Source organism: Zingiber officinale, chromosome 9A, assembly GCF_018446385.1.
Source record: "Zingiber officinale cultivar Zhangliang chromosome 9A, Zo_v1.1, whole genome shotgun sequence".
NCBI lineage: Eukaryota > Viridiplantae > Streptophyta > Magnoliopsida > Zingiberales > Zingiberaceae > Zingiber > Zingiber officinale.
Genome location: NC_056002.1, coordinates 55,260,058 through 55,272,144, shown reverse-complemented (window position 1 = coordinate 55,272,144; position 12,087 = coordinate 55,260,058). Strand labels below are relative to the sequence as shown.

General features: G+C 33.4%; 1 pseudogene; it reads right to left on the bottom strand.

The window, feature by feature from the left end:
- Positions 1 to 5,957: 5,957 nt before the first annotated feature.
- Positions 5,958 to 11,082, bottom strand: LOC122021019 (annotated as a pseudogene).
- Positions 11,083 to 12,087: the final 1,005 nt, after the last annotated feature.

The following is a 12,087-nucleotide window of genomic DNA, read 5'->3' as shown; positions in this document are numbered from 1 at the left end:
GTTATCCCTAGTGAATACCTAGAACACCCAAGGAGCACGAATCAGTTTTGGATTCTTAGGAGTGTGTTCTTTACATCTTAGATAGATCTAGAGAGTGTCAACTTTAATTAGAAGGGTAGTTAACCTAATCTTAAAGAAGTTGACACTTGGAGGGTAGTTTCAAGGTAGTTGTACTCCTTGAAAATGAGAATGATTAATTGTTTAATCTTTGAAAGAGTAAAATATACTAAAATTTGAGGAATTGGGTGTAATTAAAATTGGCACAAATAGGAAAAGTGAAAGAAATGTCAGGTTGGGTTTTGACATTTTCTTAGGGAGATGAGGGCAATCTAGGATTAATTTTAATTTAGCAAATAATTAGGGTTACTTAGATAGATAATCTAGGTATATCATTTATGCTAAATTGCCCTGATTGTTTGCCCATTATATGCCATGACATCATATTTTACATTCATTTTTGTTATGAAAAATAAAAAAAATATCATACCATGTCATACATATATCATGTAACAATAGTATGTTTTCTTTTGAAAATTATTCATTTTAATGTATGTCATAAATCATCATGCATTAGTTTAAATCTTTGTAATTTAGAAAAATGATATTTGTTATCAAATGACATCCTAGGTGGATGATTGCATTTTAAAATGCCTAGATAGATACGCATGATCCCTTAGATTAGACAAAAAAAATAATATCTACATTTTATAAAGACCATAAGTTGACTTGTATGTATTTTAATGCACATTAGATAAGAGTAAGATGTTAGGAGGATGAACAAAACTCAAGATATTGATTTAGTACATTTTTTGAGTTTTAGTATCATCCAAACACATAGTTATGTGTTATCTAATCATTGGGAAAGCTAATGTATAAGTCATGTGCATTTAGCCCAAGGAACATGGTTGAAAATTGATGTTGAAAATTATTTCAAAATACTTTTGGAAAGCCTTGGTGAAGGCTATCTTTTGATAGTAATCACCATTGGATAGTTAGACACAAATTAAAGCAAAATATTAAAGTTTTCAATGGGTTCAAGTTTTGTGTCAATCTTTAAAAATAGGAGTTATTTTCTTAGAAAACTATTTTTCTCCTGATAGTATATGACGTAAATTAATGTTTACATAAAATTTTATAAGTTTTTGAAAATCGTAGAATTATTTAAAAAATTTTAAATTTTAGTTGAAATTTGATTTCAGGAAATCAGAAACCCAATCGATCGACCGATCGATTGGGAATGTTCAATCGATTAGTTGATTGATTGAACTGGGGTTTTCGTAAGCAGAAGCTCTCGGAATCGATCAGCTGATCGATTGACCCTATCTGGATTGATTATTTGATCGATTTAGGTGTTTTCCGTGAACAAAAACTCATGGAATCGATCAGTTGATCGATTGAGTGGCTTTAATCGATTGAGTCCCAACTTCAATCGATTAGAAAAGATGATTTTGATTGTGTTGGTCTAATTTCAGTCCATTAAGCCATGTTTAGTCGTGTTAACCATCCCTAACCCTAAGAAATTCATCTATGAATATTTAAGGATAGTTTTCTTAATAGAAATAAAAATGGAATGGTTAAAGAAGACTAAGTTGAAGTTGGATGAGGTTTAGTTTCAAAGTTGAATTTTGAACCTCAAAATTTCAAATTTTGGGTTTCTTAAAAGTTTAGAAATTTCAAATCATTGTTGGTACAATTATAGAAGTTTAGAGTATATTTTGAGGGGCAACTACTCCTTAAGAACATGGTATTGATTTTATTCCAAAACAATGAAACAATGGAAGGTTGTAAACCTTCCTTATTATGAATGTTCAAGATTGAGCATTGGAGAACAATGGAAGATTGGAGATCTTCATTGTGGTGTGTGAATGCTCTAGGATGGGCATTGTTTGATGGAAGTATGCTCTAGGATGAGCATTTAGAGACAATGAAGAGTATGAGACCTTTATTGTGATGGTGTGAACAACAAGTGAGGTTATAAACAACATATGGATAACTATGTAGGAGAAAGGGTTTTGACGTGTGCCAAAAGGGGAAAAATGTAGGGTTTAAGTTAGGAAATCTTTATTTACGCAATGAGGGAGATCACTCAAAGGGGGAGAATGAAGGAAACCTTTATTCATACTTTGGCATGAAGAAGAAGTTGAGGCTATGAGATTAGCCTAACTTAAACGTATTGTCAAATATAAAAAATGGGGAGATTGTTGGTACAATTTTCCTGGGTTAAGGTTGACCAGGTTGATTAAGCTTGAGTCTTAATGTTTGAGTTTTGATATTTGACAATATATGAAGATTATAGGTACAATTATTCATATGGGAGATTGATGGTCAAAGGTTGACCAGAAGAGTCAAGTAGGTCATGGTTGACCAAATACTTGACTGGAAAGTTCTAACTGGAGGATTGTCAAGGGCAAGTCCAATGGGAAAGTTGGCAAGAAGAAGAAAACCCAAGTTGGTCATGGATGACTGGATACTTGGTGTGGAAAGTCTTGGTAAATAAAGCCAGGTAAATTGGAAAGTCCTAGTGAGTGAAGCTAGGCAGATGAAAATCCTAGTGAGTGAAGCCAGGTGAAAGTCTTGATGAGTGAAGTCGGGCAGTGTGAAAAGCCCTAGTGAGTACAGCTAGACAGTGAGGAAATCCTAGTGAGTGAAGTCAGGTGAAAACCCTAGTGAGTAAAGCTAGGTGGTGAGAAGTCCTGGTGAGTGAAGTTGGGCAAAGGAAAGTCCAAGTGGGTTAAGGTTGACCGGACACCTAGTGTTTGGAAGTCTAAGTTGGTTATGGAGGACCGAACATTTGGCACGAGATGGTAAGTTCAAGTGGGTCAAGGCTGACCAGATACTTGCCACGAAGAGAAAAGTCTAAGTGAGTCAAAGGGTTGACTGGACACTTGGTGATAAAGTCCCAGTAGGTCAAGGTTGACTAGATGCTAGGCAATGAGGAGTCCTGACAAGACATGATTGACCGGATGTTCAGCAAGGGAGCCCTAGACTTGAGTTTAGCAAGTTAGGGTTGGTCAATCAATCAAGTGATCGATTGTATAAGTATCCCGTGATAGTTTTGATGTGGTCAACTAAGTTAAGGTATGTCCTGTTGTATTTAATCCTTGTGTTTAAGTGTGCAGGAGCTTAGGAACACAAGAAGTTGAGCGAAAGACGCAACTAGCAAGAAGGATGGCAAGGGAAAGAAGCCAACGTGCTTGGTGCATCCGAGGAACGAGATACTGTAGAAGAGTACACCGGTGGATGAGAAGGATGTGTGTGACGTTCGAGGGATGAGAAGCCTAGAAAAAAGACTGCTCGAGGAGAAGGTCGGAGTTGGGTTCGGGTGAGCTCAACTCCGATTAGCCGGAGAATCACCTACGCGAAGAAATCAGCTTTGAGTTGAGCTGCCCTGTGGAAGGTGCCTTATATGGCTGGAAGCACCTTTGATGAATAGTATGAAGATGCCTTCCAGTCTATTAAATGTGTCTTCCCTAGCTGTTAGCCGAAGATAAAATTTTATCTTTGGAGATAAAATTTGCCACGTTGGAAGCACCTTCCACCCTATTAAAGGTGTCTTTTAGTTTCGGATAGAATTTCTTAAGGGCTATAAAAAGACCTCTGGAGTTAGGAATAATCCAACAACTTGAACAACAAGTATTGTACTCTTTCCTAGTCTTTCTTTTGAACTATCAACTTCTGTAAGAGGTTTCTCCACCTGCAACAAAGGAGAATTCTAGTAGAGTTTTCTTCAACGTTTTGAATTAACAAGTACCTATGTTGTAACCAAGTAAATAGAATTGTCCTCTTATTTTTTTTTATTTAGTTGTTCAATTAATTCATTATTATTATTGTGCTAGTCTAATCTAATCAAAGGATCGAGAAAGGAATTTATTTTTTTTATAAGTAATTCAACTCCTCTTGCAAGCCCTACCGCAACAATAAATTGAACTAGATCTCAATTGATCAATTGAAAGAGTCTTATGAGTAAAGATAACCCCTCGATCAGTTGGGGCTGCACTAATCGATCGGTTCACAGCCATTTATTATAAAATAATTTTATAAGTAGTTGAGTGTAAACTGATTGTTATATAAATCAATTGTTATATTACAAGTAGTCGACTAATCAGTTAATTCGGTAATTGACCGAATTAATTAATTTTATATCGGTTCAGAATATTCGATTTTAATGATAAAATTCAGTGGATTCGAAAAAATTAATTTAATCAATTTTAATTTATTTGATTCATGGTTGGAGTGTAAACTGATTGCTCATCTCTAATACTACTAAATGCATTAAAAATAAATGCCCTGAGCAATTGTGAAATAGTTAGGTCGTTTAAATGATTAAAAAGATATCTAAAAATATTGACAGTTTTGGATGACGAAGAGCTGGATAATTGAATACCTTATAATACCTTGAGTATTATATGAGTAATTTTAATGTGCACTCATTTTAATTTGTAAAATATTTAAAATTAAAGTTGTAGGTTTTTCACAATAATATTATATATTTATTTTTGTTAAAAGAAAATTCTATTTTTTCTAAAAAAATAAAAATATGGTCACGTCTTTCAGGATAATTATCGAAATTCTATAAATTGGTTTTATTCGAAAATAGAATTAAGGAAAAATCTAATATATATATATATATATATATATATATATATATATATATATATATATATATATATATATATATATATATATATATATATAATACTTGTGTGTGTGAAAGACTTTGTTTTATTGATTTAAACAAAAAATCAGCTCCAATCTATTTTATTTTTATTGAAATTTTAATTAATTTTTCAGTAGTTGAATTTGTGGGTTACAATTAATAAGTTTGTTGTTTTTAATAAAAGAAATTCTCATTCTTGATAAAATTATATGATACCAGTGACTATAAAAAGATGTATTAAACCAAATTAAATCAAAGAATCCATAGATTTTGAAAATTCGGTTCAATTAATTTAAAAATCAGTTTTTTAAAAAGATATCTATTTTTCCGTTTATTCTATTTTGATTTTAAAATCCACAAAAAAATTAATGGATAAAATTAAAATATGACTACTCAATCACAAGCAATCGATTAATTTTCCATTCACATTATTAAAATAATTGTTACTTATATGGATGCTTGATACAATATAATTTATAATTAATTTTCAATAGGTGTGAAATAATGCCTCATTAGGTATGTGGATGTCCTCCTCTATATAAAGGATCATTTTATTAGGATAAATATTCCAATGATTTACCCAAGAGAGTATGAGTTTGTCCTAAGAAACTTTTAAGAGTATCAGTTTTTCTTAAGAGACTTTTAAGATGATAATTTTATCTTTTTAATGTAATAATCAATCAACTAATAGATTAATTCGGTAATAGATAGAATTAATTAATTTTATATTAATTTAGTTGGCTCAATTTTGACGGTAAAATTTGATCAATTCAATTTTAAATTGAGCATATCTATATGCTATTAAACACATAAAAAAAGATTTCAATTACTCCTTATCTTTCCTTTTTTTTTTATGTTGAATGTTATAAAAGTAATTTACTAAGTTTTTCAGAGATATCAGAGTGGCACAAAGTTTTTCAGAGATAGAACTACATGAAGAACTCAGGAAGTTAAGTTCATGTCGGAAACTTTACTAAGGCCGTGTAGACATATCGCGCTGACCTACAGTGAGATCGATATTGGCAGTATCAGTCCTCCAAAAGAATTAAAGTTATTTTGCCTGTTCTGTTCTCGCATCCATAAATTCAAAACTAGCTTCGTTTAGGTGAAAATATCTATCGTTGTTCCACCATCTAAGTTTCTGTAACATTTCGAGGTTTCCAATCAAGTTCCGAAGTCGAAGTCACAATGTATAAAACAATGAATAATTGAGAAGAGTTTGTGAGACATAAAGTAAGATGATTGATTCATACCAATCGCAATATAATCTCTATATTATAAGCTACAAAAGATGAAGTCCTATTGCAACTTGATCTTCTCACTTTTAATAGCAACAAATGCATTTAGTATATTCACAGACCGAATTAGAGAGTTAGATTACTGAATACATAAGCAAATTGGCATTTATCACAACAAGAACAAGAACAATTGTTGTGATAAATGAATGATCCATCGGTGTCTTGAACAAGAACAAGAACAATTCTAACGATGCATCTCGAGATAATGATGTTGCTTGGATTGCAAATGTTGATCAGGCAGCCACCACTGGTGTACGGCATGAGCAGTTGTAAAATCAGGGGAATGACTCAGATTTACCGTTAGATTTGCCGATGGAAGCAGGTGTAAGGGGTCAGAGTCGTTTCCAAATGCTCTTACGCATAGGCACCCGATGGAATTCTGAGTCGCGAGCTTCTCAATATTCCCATATCCAAGCTTGTTCATGAAAGTTCGGTGCTCAAAATAGCCGATGTACTCAGAGCAGATATAATCACTTGGATTCACGAAGAGATGTGGCATCCACGTTGCTAGAATGGCGAAGGAGTCTTTCGGCGAAGATTCCTCGAGTTTGTCTTTCAAGGCGATGGAAAGACCAGCTGTGATCAAACTGCCTGCGATACGGATTCCCTGCTTTATGGTTTTGTCTTTGATGCTCTCAATCGGAGCTGAGACAAAGGGTGGGTTGAAAAGAAAGGTTGAAGAAGCAAGCCATGTTCTTGCCGACTAGTATTGCAATGGCAGATCCCAGAGTGGCCCTTAATATTGGAACTCCTGGCAGTAGAGACTACATTTCGTACTGCTTGCATAGCAATTGTGTAACGGGATGTCTTGTGAAGGCCATTTTTGATGATGTTCAGGTCTAACAAGCTGTCTCGAGTTAAAGATTCCTTCCGACGTACTGTACCTCTGAACGCGATGACAAATTTAGGAGCATCTTCGACTGAGGAATCTTTGGAGGCAGGAGGTTTATATTTGTAAATGGCACCAAATATTGAAGAATCAACATCATCAATAAGTGTTCCGGTTAGTTCAAAACCAAATGACTCCCACCAAGGAGGTGCAATGGCATCATGGCCTTTGCGATCGTATTGCCTATCAAGCTCTAAGACATAGGCACCTTGTACCAAACATGCAATGACTGATCTCCGATGGTGCAAGCAATTCCTGTATAATGATTAGATAAAAAAAAAGTTAAAAGACTATTTTTTCACATCAAATAAATTAAAACCCTAAAGTGGGGTAGCTTTGGTCATAGTTGCTCCAAGGTGGAACACAGAAGGGTATTTTGGAAATCGAATTATGGGTGGAGCACTGTTTTGATAAATTTTAAAAGAGTGGTGCTCTTTTGACGATATGGATAAAAAAGGACACTTGTTTTTCTACCATTATATAAGAATGCAACGAATGACTATGAAAAATACTATAATGTTGGTATATAATTTAATTAGTTTAAAAACTAGGCGTCACATGGTGAACTTCATATCTCCAAAATACATATGCAAAGTTGAAGTGAATGTAATTGATTTAAGAACACATTTTATCATGAAATTCAAGAGTATTTATAGATGCTATAACATGTATTAAATAGAAAGGGAGTTTTGGCACAATGGTAAAGTTGTTGCCGTGAGACCTAGAGGTTTAAATCTCAAAAACAGCCCCTTTCCTATGACTGAAATTTCGTGCACTAGGTTGTCCTTTTTTTTTATAATTGTTAGTTAGAGCCCTATAGCCAATCATATGATGATTGTTGTATGGACTCATTGTATCATATTCTTATGTATATAAAGGCGTTTGTTTTGGTTATTATACTTACTTGTATTGGTACCAAATAACTAAGTATAATAGCGTCCTTGAGTAGAAGGTTCTTATCTATATCAATCGATTGGTTGAATCGATAGTGAGATGGTATAGAGAACACTACTCTTAATCATTCCTAGTCAAGTATTAACATTCAGGGGCAATGTTAATGCGACGAGACTAGCATGTAGGTCAACTTGATGACTTGATCTCACAAGTCATGGATATAGAGATATCAAGTTGACACATGGGTATGCATTGGAGAATGTATACTGACCCGCTATGAGAAAGTATCATGGATCGTTATATGAGTGTCATATACTTTCTCATGTGACTATTAGTATGACTATTAGTCCTTGGACATGAAGTCACCATGGTTCCCTACATAAGGAGTTACATACTTTGGCTTCGTCAAACGTCACCCGTAACTGGGTGGACTATAAAGGCGATTACTGGGTATGTAACAAATTATGCGGAGGGATGTGAGTGATGTAGATGAGATCTATCCCTCCTATATAACGGGAGTGACATCGTTATTCTTGATAGAGTGAGACCACTAAGTGCATGGCCATGCCCAAATGAGTCAATATGAGATATTGAGCTCATTTGATTAGAGTGAGTCTACTTGGAGTTCAAGATTTAGATTGATCAGAGGATGACACCGTCTATGCCTCAAATTGATCAATCTAGATGTCAAGGATAGAAGGACACTTGTCATATATTGTGAAGAGTCACAATTGGTAGTCACAAGGTGATGTTGGATCTCAACATTCTTGTAACTTGGGTAGTAATGATGTGTTGCTAGATACCGCTCATTACTTATGCTTCTAAATGGGTTTAGGAGCATTGCCAACGTTACAAGAACCTATGGGGTCACACACAAAGGGCAATTAGATGGAGATTAGGTTCATTTGATGTACCTAGAGGATTAGGTTCATGTGATGAACTAAATTGGATTAAGAGTGATCTAAATTAGATTAATTGAGTAAGACTCGATTGAGTTAGACTTGAGTTAGACTCAAGTGAGGTTAGACTTGAGTTAGACTCAAGTGAGGTTAGACTTGAGTTAGACTCAAGTGAGATTAGACTTGAGTTAGACTCAAGTGAGGCTAGACTTGAGTTAGATTCAAGTGAGGCTTAATGATGATATTCATTGAATTTTGAATTCAATGATAAATGGAATTTAATTTGAATTTTAGATTTAATTTCGAATGAGTTTCAAAATGGTCATCTAATGAAGAATATTAAATACTCATTAAGGCTCATTAATGAGGCTCATTAATGGTGTTAATGAGCATTAAGTATTTTCATAAGATGAAAATACTTAAGCCATTTTTTACTCTTATTTTCATGATCGATCATTATTATTCCTCCTTGCTTCTTCCTCCTCCTTGGCCGAACACCTTTAGAGTGCTAGCACACTCTAAGTGTTTTCTCCATCTCTATTGTTCGTGTGGATACGTATAGAGGTGTGTCCACTTGAACACACTCGAGATCCGGCAACTTTTGGACCAGCGGGATTCGCGAAGGGCTTCGCTACAAGGGTAATCTCTTAACCATGTAGATCTAATGTAGATCTAGGATAGAAAAACATGTACACGAAATTTTTTTGTTCTTTTAATGTTCGCACGGATCCGGTGGCATGGGATTTCGAGGTTTCCGCAACGCAAAAAGCGGTTTTTGCGGCTCAAAAATCTCAACAATAATATATATTAAATAGAAGATCATCCTTATATTAGATACTCTTATAGATGAATATTCATTATCGTATGAATTTAAGCATTTGCTAATGTGAATTAGGAGTAACAAGCATACAATAATAAAACAAGTACCAATTTCTATGAATACAATAATAAAGCAATAATTATTTCTTCCTCAAATATTTAGAATATGCAACAATCTTGAAATATATGAAATATAATCGTAAAGAAAATTAAAATAAAATCATAGTTACCAATCTATAGAGGTAAGATGTACCGGTCCCACTACATCAAATAAATCCTTTTCCATAGTCATTGTGGAGAATTTTATTAGCTCTTTCCTTGATAATTAGCAATATGGCGCTAAAGTAAAATAGGAAACAAGTATTAAGTTAGTGAAACATCCGAAGTATTTTTCAAGGACATGCCAAAACACTTTGTTAGTTCGATAGTAAAGCTAGAGAGGGAAGTGAATAGCCAAACACTTCAATTTGTTTGCTCTTGTCTATAATAGAGTTAGTACGCAAGAGATATATCAAATACAAACGCAAAAGACAAACAAACAAACATTTATCCTTTATGTGGTTTGGAAGACCAGGTTCCTACTCTACGGCCTATAACTTGTTGGTGAATCACTTCTACATTCCCTCTACACTTTCACCTTTGCAAATTGCTTCTGGAGTACAACTAACTTTTAAACAAGAAGATAAACATATAAGTATACAATAAATACAACAATAAGGAACAATACAAGATTACTAAGCAATAAATGAAAAAGAAAAGAGAAAGAAACCATTGTATGATATTATTACTATATACTCCAATATGAAAGGGAGTCTTGACGCAACTAATAAAGTTATTGTACCTTGAGGTCATGGGGTTGTTGCGGAAACAACTCTTACAAAATGCAAGGTAAGACTGCGTACAATTAATTTGATATACTCTGATGGGAGTTTCATATACTGAGCTGCTCTTTATACTCCAATATGCATATTTATCCAACTTATCTAAGTGGTATATGGAAAATATCATGCCAAATATGGTATTATAGAAACAATAAGAATTATGATAGTTGTGATCATAAAGCTTAATATGATAAGTCTCCGACCGAAATTAATTAGCGATCATTACTACCATTACTAGACGCTGAAAACTAAGGTATGGTTGCAAAAGAAGACAAGAATAAGTAACATGTTTCTAATATGTTACTTATTGTTGCAAAACGAAATTATAAATGCAAGCATTTGACCTAATTGCAGAAAGGATCTAAGCAAACATAAAGACAATCAAAGTGAACAATTAACAGAAGGCTTAAAGAAATACCAATTAGGTACAATAATAAGCTGATCTGTGCATAAGCTGTGCTTCGGATTTAGCCAGTAGATGAATCAGGGAAAGGCCGTCTACCTCAATGATTATAAAAAATAAAAATAAAATAAAAAAAAAATCCAACGAGTGGAGGAAATCCGCAGAGGTAATAGAACCTTCTGAGTTGGGCACGAGGACAAAAGGAAGAAGAAAAAAAGATTTATCCGTTGAGGCAAATGAGAATGTATGAAAGGGAAGAAGAAGATCGAACCTTTCCTTGATGTGAGAGGTAAAAGAGAGTTCTAAGAAAAGAGGAACGGTTCCAAAGGGACGATGGGAGAAGAGGTCAACCCTCTTTCTGTTGGCGTCTTTATATGGCAATGGGAAATGGGCCTGTGGCCCGAAAAAGTGGACCTTAGATAATCGGATTCCATTTTTCGTCTCTATTGCTATTTATTATATTTATTTTTATTTTTATCTCTATTTTCATTATATATATATATATATATATATATATATATATATATATATATATATATATATATATATGAGTATTGATATTGTGTGCACAATATCAATGTTTTTTAATTTTTTTTTAGTTTTTTTAATTTAAAAAATTCAACATTTCCTTATTTAAAATTTAATATATAGATATATCCCCTAAACACATTACAATACTCAATAAATACTTAAATTAATTTTATTTTAATTTTTTTTTAAACCAAACACTATAACTTAATTAAAAAGTCTAAACCCTATAGGTAAAATCTAAAAAAAAATAGTTTTAACACTATACCCAAAGCCTGTACCCTATAAATAAAATCGTAAAGAAATTTTTTAATTATTTTTTAATTTAAAAATTAAAAAAAAATACTGATATGATGCGCGACACGCACAGTCACAAATTTATAACACACACTTTATCATCATCAAGTTCATAACATTAAGTTCACAAATCTAACATCAAATCCAAAACTTCAACATCAAGATCTAATATCGAGGAGGATTGTAATGCTCCAAGTGCCAACCGATTGAAAATTTGTTCAAATATATCTTGTCCGGATCTCACTACTGTCAACTCATTGTTGGATGTTTGCTAATTGAACTTGGGTGTTTGCCAACTCTTTTGCTGTATCTTCTAGTCGTTGTTTGATGGATTTAAGTTTTTTACGCAATGCTACGTTACTTAATCTGGATGAGATAGCATCTGAAGAAGTTCATCTAACTGGCTTTGGTTCATTTCTAAGTCCTCTAACATATCCAAAATGAGTAACATATCAAAAATGAGTACCGAGGACGTGATGTAATTTGACAATAAAAATATCAAGGGATGAAAATTCATCCAAA